This window comes from Dendropsophus ebraccatus, chromosome 1, assembly GCF_027789765.1.
Source record: "Dendropsophus ebraccatus isolate aDenEbr1 chromosome 1, aDenEbr1.pat, whole genome shotgun sequence".
Taxonomy (NCBI): Eukaryota; Metazoa; Chordata; class Amphibia; order Anura; family Hylidae; genus Dendropsophus; species Dendropsophus ebraccatus.
The window spans coordinates 100685768-100695321 of NC_091454.1; the positions used below are offsets into that span (position 1 = coordinate 100685768).

A 9554-nucleotide genomic window follows, 5' to 3' on the forward strand; every position below is an offset into this window, starting at 1 on the left:
AGCCTAATAATAGATGTAGGTTCTAAACAGAGTACCCTATCAACCCAGAATTCCTATTTACAATAGTCATGTATGCAGTAACAGATTATTTTGCTATAGATTTGGATTTGTGAAAAGCATACTATGCATGTATCCAGTACCCAGCACCAAGTCAAAATCCATAAGCAGAAGTCAGAATGACCCAGAGTCAAGGCCCTATTACACTAAATGATTATTGGCCTTACTTGGCCAATAACTGGCTATTCAGGCCAATAATTATTTAGTATAATAGCACATACACAATGTTGGTTGATCATGGTCTTTCAACATGGTGAAAGGTGGGCAATCTAAGGATCATTTGGGCAGCACCTCCCACTGCTCCCTACTCGCTGACTGTGCGTGTAATAGCGCGCTGGGAGCAAGTGCTGACCTGACAGGTCGACTCTTGCTTCCCCCAGAACATCCTTCAGAACATCAGAGTAAGCACATCAGGATCCAGAAGAATGCTAGTTAAGGGCGAGACATACAATCAGGGTCACCTGTAAAGGCAGTATCCCACATTCAGATGTTGTGGGGGAAGTGAGTGCCGACCTGTCAGCTCAGCACTGGCTATCCCCTTGTTCTCCGCTAGCTGCACTGTGCTTTTACTTGCACAGACAGCGAGCGGGGAGCAGCAGGAGGGGCAGCCCAAACAATCCTTAGATCATTCAGGCAGCCCATCAAAGTCCTATTACACTGAGCAGGTGCAGCACACAGTCACTGCAGACATTGTGTTCTTTCAACATGCTAAAAGACCATGATCAGTCGACATGCATGGGGCCTTTCAACACATGCTATTCCACGGCCAGTAATAGGCCAAGTAGGGCCAATAATGGTTTAGTGCAATAAGGCCTTAAAGAAGTCCGGCCCCATCAAAAAATACCATTATGTTACGACTCAGGGGAGAATGCCCCTCCCGGCTGATGGACAATCTACTCAGCCAATTAGTGACTGTAGCGGTGCTGATTGACCGAGTGGCCAGTCTATCAGCCGGGCTGTAATGTTGACTCTGCTGGAGATCCCAGAGCCCAGCGAGGGTCCCAGGGCAATGATCCAGCAGTGGAGAGTTGAGTTTGGTGTAGTTTTTTATGCTTCCCTCTGCGCCAAGCGTTAGAAGCCCCTGGACGGACTTCTCCTTTAAGAGCTAGATGGCTGTTTAAATCTCCCTTGCTGGGTGCAGCACCTGATTGGTCCAATGCTCCCACTCTTTGATTGGCTGACTGGCCCTGCTGATGTCAGGGAAGGTTGCGGCCCTGCCCAGAGTTATAACTAGTCCCTCTCAGTGATACTATTTTAGAAACTTGATGCAACCGTTTCTAAATGCTGCCTGGTGTGTGCCTAATGTATAGGTACTTTAGATGACAAAAGTGAACACAACACACATAATCTCAATCTAAAATCGGACGCATCAGAACCACATGTACCGTGAAGGACATTAAAATCAGTTATTTCCAGCTTCAGGCCAACTATGAACTTTTTAGATCTGCAGGATGATTTCTACATGAGAGCATACAAGAGAAGTGACCCCTGCAATAAAATACGCCCAAGTGAACTACATATCTACAGTAAGAAATATTATTACAGTACTGTTACAGAAATAGATGTATATTGTTTTATTTTGACATTCTATGCCACTACAAGTTCATCAATAATGACCCTCTTACTGTAGAGAAAATCCACCCTATTAACTGGTGTTCACTTTACCAACAAACTGGCATCAAAAATGTCTTAACCAAACAATGGCCTTATTGGTCACATTATATTACTGGCATCTTGCCCCTATTGCTGAACAGTGAGGTTGGTAGTACATCACGACTGCCTGCAGTGAGTCCACTGACTGCAACAGTCATGTCCGACAGGTGAGTGAAGGTTTTCATTTTATTTTAAGGCATTTTAGCTGCTTAACCCCTTTATGACCAAAGTCATTAATGCCCAGATGTCCGGGTCAAATTAATGCAGTGTTCCTCCTTGCCTTCCAAGAGGCATAGTGCTTTTATATTTCCACCTACAGGGGTGGTTGGGGTGTCATTTTTTGCGCCATGATCTCTACTTTTTATTGGTATCATATTGGTGTAAGAGAAAATTTTTGAAAAAAGTTTTTTAGTAATTATTTTCTAATTATAATTTTTTCCCAATTCATTTACGCTGTTCACCGTGTGGGAAAAATAGTTAAATTTTTAAATTTTTATAAATTTTTTTACACATTTGGCATTGCATTTATAAGTCTCTTTATGGACTATACTCTGATTGCATATACTATTATTATTATTATTACTATTATTACATATATTATTGGCCATCTGTGCATTGAGTCTGCACATACACTCTATGCACAGATTGAAGATCCAACAGGACGGAGGTAAGTGGCTTACAAGTGATCGGAACTGTGACAGGTGTTTATCTTATCACTAACTACCTTAAACGCTGCAATCGCTGTGCATCGCAGCTATTAAAGGGGTAAAAGACAGGCAGCTGCAGGATAGTGTCATTCTCGAGTCTGGGGACGTTAATGTGTGCAGGGCCGACTGCATTGAAACGGCCCTGCACACATTAAAACCCCTTCACAGTCAGGAATGTGTATAGCCGTGTGGCTGACGTGAAGAGGTTAATAAACATATTTCAATGTGTACAACCTATTTAAAGGGGTGTTCCAGGATAAACTCATAATCTGTTATGCTGTCAGCATTCTGCTCTCTCATGTACCCCACAGCCCTGGCAGCATTAATTATTTATCCCCTTTAAACCCCTTATTGGAACTGCTATAAAAAGGACAACCTGATACTGTAATCTAGCCTTTGTCCAAGTTTTAAAAAAGTTATGAAGTGAGTGAATAGGAAATGCAATACCCGACACAGCCTATGGACAGCTGTGGCGCTATTCTAGAAAAATAGTTTTTTTGGGGGTCATGGACAATACCTTAAAGGGGTATTCCCCCCAAGAGCTAAAAAAATAAAATGCTTCCAAACCTAGCTGGCCTTACTCACCAAGTCTCACCTGAGAATTCTGAGCCATCTCTTGTCTTTCTAGCTGCTTCCGTTCCATAGTTACAAGTTTTTAAAAAAACCAAACTATATCCAACATGGCACCGGCCAGAAAACTACATCTCCCATCATGCAATGCTTATGTCTAACTAGTACATGATGTAGCAGAGCTGATATGCACAAGATATAGCAGAGTTGAGTGAGCGGCATAGCAGAGTTTAATGAGCAGCATAGCAGAGTTGAATGAGCGGTATAGCAGAGTTGAGTGAGCGACCTAGCAGAGTTGAGTGGGGCTGGGTGCCGGGTGCCGCGGGTGGCGACCGCTCATCAGTTCAGATGCGGGGGGGGGGGAGCACTTTCAGAGAGGGAGACAGTGATCAGCAGCAGGTGGTGTCACTGTGTCAGTGTCCTCCCTCTCTTCAATGTGCTGGGTTTGAAGCACTAAGCCGGACCATTGAAGAGACTGAGGACACGTGATGCCCTCTCGAAATGTGGGGGCCAGGAGCAGGGAGCGTGTCGGGATGGACTGAGAACTGATCATTTTATGCGATCGGTGGGGGTGGGGGCATCTAGATAACAGCAAAACTGTGCAGAATCCATAATAACTTTATATTCGAAATTTTGGGGGGAATACCCCTTTAAATAATTTATATGTTAAACCTGTATGCAGTTCCGCCTAGTAAACTTATCAGGGGATTTCTAGGGGGTTCAATCTGCTCCATAAAGAAACAAGCATCCATCTCAGGCAGGCTATGATGTGAAATTCTATGTATTCAGCACATAAACTCCAATCCTTTGAGTGGCAAAGGTTTTTATAACACTGAAGCGTGGAAAGCCACCGTATTAGCCTCTGAATATGTTCTATATTGTCTTTCAAGTAGCCATACTTATGTATCAAGGCCTAGTAAGCAATTGTCATTTTGTGGACTACAATGGTCTTCTGTTTTAATACAAGAGTATATTGTGGAGAGCATAAAGTTGGCTAACTGAGCAGAAGCCATTATGTGTGCATTTCTCTGAAAATTATACAGCATGTCCAAAATGTCAAGCTAATTCTTAGAAAGGGAACTCTTCATTTCATTATGGACTTTATCAGACTTCCTAAAGTAGCAGCCAAGTGCTGTGTTTGATTATTTCTTTATTATTGCATTTCTTGGGTCATAATGCTTTGGACACTCTTTTTTTGGAGGAGAATCCGAACCAATGTCACAGGAAGAAAAAAGTACAAATACAAAAAGAGTTTGAATACAGCAGGTAAAATTGGTGCGTAAAATACTCCATGTGGATGAGGTGGAGAGAGTAGCACTCCCTTAAGTTATTGTTTTAACAAACTGATTGCCCACCACTTCTTATAGGGAACCTTTCAGGAGTTTTTATGTTACCATCCAAATCGTGAAAGCCTATAGAACACAGTTATTGATAGTAAATTGTGCCAAATAAAATGTATAAAATTAGTCAATAAATTGTCTGTAACCCAATATGTTACCAATGTAACCTGGGAAAACTTTGGTGACTAGAAGTCCTGTTTCCAAACAAAATGTAAGGACAGGTGGGGGTTTCAAAACAAATCCCCTCCCCATTTGTGAAAACTTTTCACATGTCTGTAAAAGTTTTCTGAAAAGATTTAAAAAGACAGTGACTCAATTTACTTCAGTAATGGAGCAGAAGGATATAAGTAGTTGTAAAATATGTACAATGTCATTTTTCACAAGCAACACCATCACACACGGCTTGAAGGACAAACAAATGCCTCAGCCCACTGGGTGAACTAAGATCAAATCTTCAGGCAGACAGGTGATAGTGCCATTCCCCATGCCCACACAGAGTCAGATACATGCAGCTCATGGCTGGACCAGGAAGAACAGTGAGTTACTAACACTATAAAGAGCTTGAAGAACCCTCTTAACAACATCAGTAAACAGCCAATGGATCCCATAGAGATAGAGGGTAAGCCTCCACACATTTTACATAATATTGGTCGATGGCTTTGGTCCTGATGTACAGGAAAACTAAATTGAACTTTGTTGTTGTTTCTCAACAGTCTGATCTAAGTTGCTCCAGCATCTTAAACATCCAGTTTGGGCATCCTAGGTGTAGGCTATGCATTTTCTATTTGATTTCCACAGGCACTTTCTTCACTATCATGAGCTCCTACCTGTTTTCTTGGATCAAACACAAAGCAGGGCCTAAAGAACACACAATCTACTGGGAAGAATAGTGGTGGCAGAATTATGATTCTTGGTTGCTTCTCTATACCTGGCACAAGTGCCTAGTCAGGTAAAGAATAAAAAATAACTCTCATCTATGCTTTTGTCATAACAAATAAAACACCTGCTATAAATGAAGAATAATTTCATTCACTTTTCATAAAATGACAGAAAACGCAAATTCTGAAAAAATAAGGAATAATTTAGAAAAGCTTATAGCATAGGCCTAATTCATACAGAGACCAGCATTACAAAGTCAGGGGACACAAAGCACATGAAAGTAGAGGGATATTACTATATGAGGTCATGACACCCCTTTTCCATATATCCTATTAGGGCAGGGATGGGGAACCTCCAGCCATTGCAAAACTACAATTAACATCATGCCTGGACAACCATAGACTGTCCAGGCATGATGGGAATTGTAATTTTGAAACAGCTGGAAGTCCGAAGGTTCCCCATCCCTGTATTATGGCATACTGATGCTGTGTGCATCTCTCTATGTTATTAATGAGATAAGTGGCAACAGTGGCAAATAAGACCCCAGCTGCAACTGGTTTTGGACTGATGTCAGCTATGACTAAAAACCGCTATCTATATAGGGTGAAAAGAGGTTGGATACTAACAGAGGGGATGGCAGGCAGAACTGGGCATTGTTACTACAGGGAAATGGCCAAGGTCTGCTACTCCTAATGCTGATAGTAATCTTGTATGGTAGTATTAAAGGGGCGCAGTTCTGGGCCATTTAGAGACAGGCATAAAATAAAATTGCAGATACAGGGAAAAAGCAGTCATTGTGCAGAATGTACTATATTTCAGTCAGTATTGTGGTCCTCATATTGCAACCAAAACCAGGAGTGGATCAAAAACACAGAAAGGCTCTGTTCACACAATGTTGAAATTGAGTGGATGGCCGCCATATAACAGTAAATAACTGCCATTATTTCAATATAACAGCCGTTGTTTTAAAATAACAGCAAATGTTTGCCATTAAATGTCGGCCATCCACTCAATTTCACCATTGTGTGTACAGAGCCTTTCTGTGTTTTTAATCCACTCCTGGTTTTGGTTGCAATATGAGGACCACAATACTGACTGAAATATACGTAGTGTGAACCCAGCCTTAAAATATATAACTGAAAAGAATGTTTTTGTATATGTTTATGAGTATATTATTATAGAATATTCTCCATATCACTGGATGACTATCTAATAGAAATGGACTTTTTTAGTACTGTGCTTTATTGAGAAATGTAAGGCTGGGTTCACACTGCGTTTTTAGCATACGTTTAACGGATCAGGTTTTTTTAACGGACAAAAAAAATAGTGTCAACAACGTTTTTGTGTCCGTAAAAAAAAAACGGATCCGTTTTTATCCGTTTTTTTTATAATGGAAGTCAAAGGAAAAATGGATCAAAACGGAAAAATGCATCAGTTTTTGCAAACCGTTTTTCATGTGTTTTTTTAAAAAAACAGATGAAAAAAACAGATTGCAAAAACGCAGTGTGAACCCAACCTAACAATAACATGAACTAACTGATATATAACTTTATCTCAAATCATTCCTTGACAAACAGCTTAACCAATGTATCAGTGTTTCTGCAGGTTCAGCATAGGAAGACTGTAGGCCATCTATACCATATCTGCTTCCATGGTGACAGAGTAGTCAGCATATTCTGTTTCCAGTTAACATAACCCCTCGCGCAGAACAGGTAGCCCCAGGAGAGTTGTGTAAGGTGCCTTCATTTATGTATCAGATAGAATTACTTATGTAAAATGCATCGGAAAAGCTCCATGACAATTGTTACCAAAGGCTTCCATGTACTTGAACACATAGATGAATGGCATGTTATTAGCTAGCTTTGTCGTTCCATGTGAATAGTTATTATCAATCAACAGTGAGTGGTTCTGACACACTTGAGATGGTGAAACACTGGATAATAGAATACATTGACCTGATGCATCAGCTGGTCCAAGTATTATATTCCATTAGGGCAAGACACAATAAGAAATGCACTCTGCTACATGCTGTGCTGCCAGTCTTCTCACCACTAAGAGGTCTGACAGGCAATGGGATATCCTATTATGCTGATGTGTACCTGCCACAAGTACACTTACAGTAGTCAGTATCAAAGATGTCTTCATCAGACTACCCCCAGCACACTTGTGTCCCTACAGTACATCACCAGTTACCGCAGTATGATCACTGTCACACCACCTATGTAGTTATGGTTTGGTTCAGAAGAAACAGAACTGAGCTTGCCTTAAAGGTGAGTTCCAGCAGTTTCAAGAGAATGTATACAGACTGGAACTGGAGTAAAAACAATTAAAAACCTGCCCACAACCTAATATGCCATTGTATATGTTACAGTGCAGCCCGTCACTGGCCTCTGCGGTCTCTTCCTGCACGTACAACCCCTGACCACATGAGACCAGTGATTGGCTGCATCATCACGTCCACAACGTCCACAACCAGATATGCAGCCGTGGTGGTGGCAAATTCATTTTTTTACCCCAGTTTCAGCCTATATGCTTTTTTTTTTTTTTTTTAACAGCTGGAACTTTCCTTTAAGTTCCTTACATTTTGTAACCCATAATACAACATATTTCTAAAATGTGTTACGTCATTTCTTTACAGAAAAGAAGCAGCACATAAGTGACAGCACATGTCAGTAATACAGCTATTACTCCTGGGAGAATTGTTCACATTATTATAATCGGACAAAGAAATCCCCAGTTGTAACCCATGGGTTTATGTCAGCAGCAGTAGGGCGACCATGCTCCCACCATGCTTTGTATAGTCATTACCATGAGAACTATGCGTCATACACAGAGACATTTAGCCTCCATGCCTCCGCCTCATTGGGCACTTATTTGTATAAGTTGGAATTGAATAGAAACTCCCTTTTATATATTACTTTCTTCTATCCAACCAATGAGAACATCAAGAGCTGAGAGAAGTAACCAGCTCAGCTCTGCTACATCTGCACTATAGACAAGACACAGCAAATAGGCTATAAGTCTAGGTAACTACAGCAGCATCTGTGTGGTGATTCACAAGCATCCAGTGGCCCCATAGAAGAAGCAGATGCCAGTCTCACCCCCTCAGCAGGGCAGCACACACCTGGGCACCAATGCATGATGGAGATAGGTGGGATGGAGGCAGGGAGCACCTGCCATGGGGCCTGGCCATGGAGAAGAGTACACTGTATGTAATCCCTAGGACAGGGCCGATGGCAGCCGCTCTCTGACAGCACTGGCAGCCAGCAGACCGTCCCTAATGCCAGCCAATCCCCCCAGGAGATCTCCATCACATGAGGGCAGGGATCGATCAGAGGGAATTAATGCGCACAGCGGGTAACCAGATCAGGGCACGTCCATTACTTAACTTCCTCTTGGCATTTGCTGAGGGCAGACGTGGGCACGACCATGGGGAGCTGTCATTAAACTTCCCAATGCCTGTCTGCTATGTGGGCGTCAGTGAGGTGACAGCACCGGGGACGTGACCGGAGCCAGAACTCCCAGCTTAGCATTAAAGCGATTACTGCAAGATGCATCTGTTGCCGTGCAGCGCATCCGTCCCGGGGGAGGGGGCTGCACAGCTCGGATGCTCCGCTGCCCACCCACCCACCCAGCCACATCTTACCTGCACTGCTGCCTCCTCTCTGCTGGACAGCAGGATGCCGCCGCCGCCGCTGGGTGTAGATGCTGCTCTGTCCTCCGCTCCCTCCGACGCCTCTGCAGCCTCGGCTCAGACCAGCAGCATCTCCCGCGCGCTCCCGACACCCGGCTCCCTTACCGCGCGAGCGAGGCATCAGCCAGACTCCGAGGCAGGCACGCGGGCCGGGGCTGTGCGCGCTCCCGGGACCCTGGGGCCAGCACCTGAGGGGGCGCGCCCTGGTAGCACCCCAACTTCTTACTCTTCTGGACAAGTTATGGTGAATAGGTTTATTATGTCGTCAGGAAGTAGCTCATAAATTATACCAAATACAGTGTTTTCGTGGATGGTAACTTCACTATAAGGCTAGGTTCACACTATGTAACTGTGCGGCTGTATTTTTTATGCGGCTGTATTTTTTATGCGGCTGTAAATGTGCGGATGAAACTCCGGCCGTGGGAAAAAATAGACATGCGGCTCAAAACATACGGTCATTTACTTGGAAATCTGGTTCAACTAAAAATAACAAATAAAATCTTAAGAAAGTGATGCAAACACCTCTGGATGCATCTGGGAAAGCAGGGAAACAGTTTACTTGAATCGCTATTACCGGGGTTTGCGATCCTCTGCACTAATGCCGATGTCTCTCATGGTTAATATATTAAAAAAATAAAACACATTTTCTTTCTA

At 42.9% G+C, this 9554-nt stretch overlaps 1 protein-coding gene across 12 annotated transcripts in view; it reads right to left on the reverse strand.

Moving 5' to 3' along the window:
- The window catches only part of NRCAM (neuronal cell adhesion molecule), a 153054-nt gene extending 144046 nt beyond the window's left edge, over window positions 1-9008 (reverse strand). For 4 of the 12 annotated variants that reach the window (XM_069976005.1, XM_069976004.1, XM_069976003.1 and 1 more), the window contains exon 1: window positions 8853-9007. The gene's annotated coding sequence lies outside the window, so the exon portion shown is untranslated. Of the gene's footprint in view, window positions 1-8852 lie in introns of all 12 variants that reach the window. The other 8 variants (XM_069976018.1, XM_069976024.1, XM_069976015.1 and 5 more) reach the window with 3 other exon arrangements.
- Between the last annotated feature and the right edge of the window lie 546 nt (window positions 9009-9554).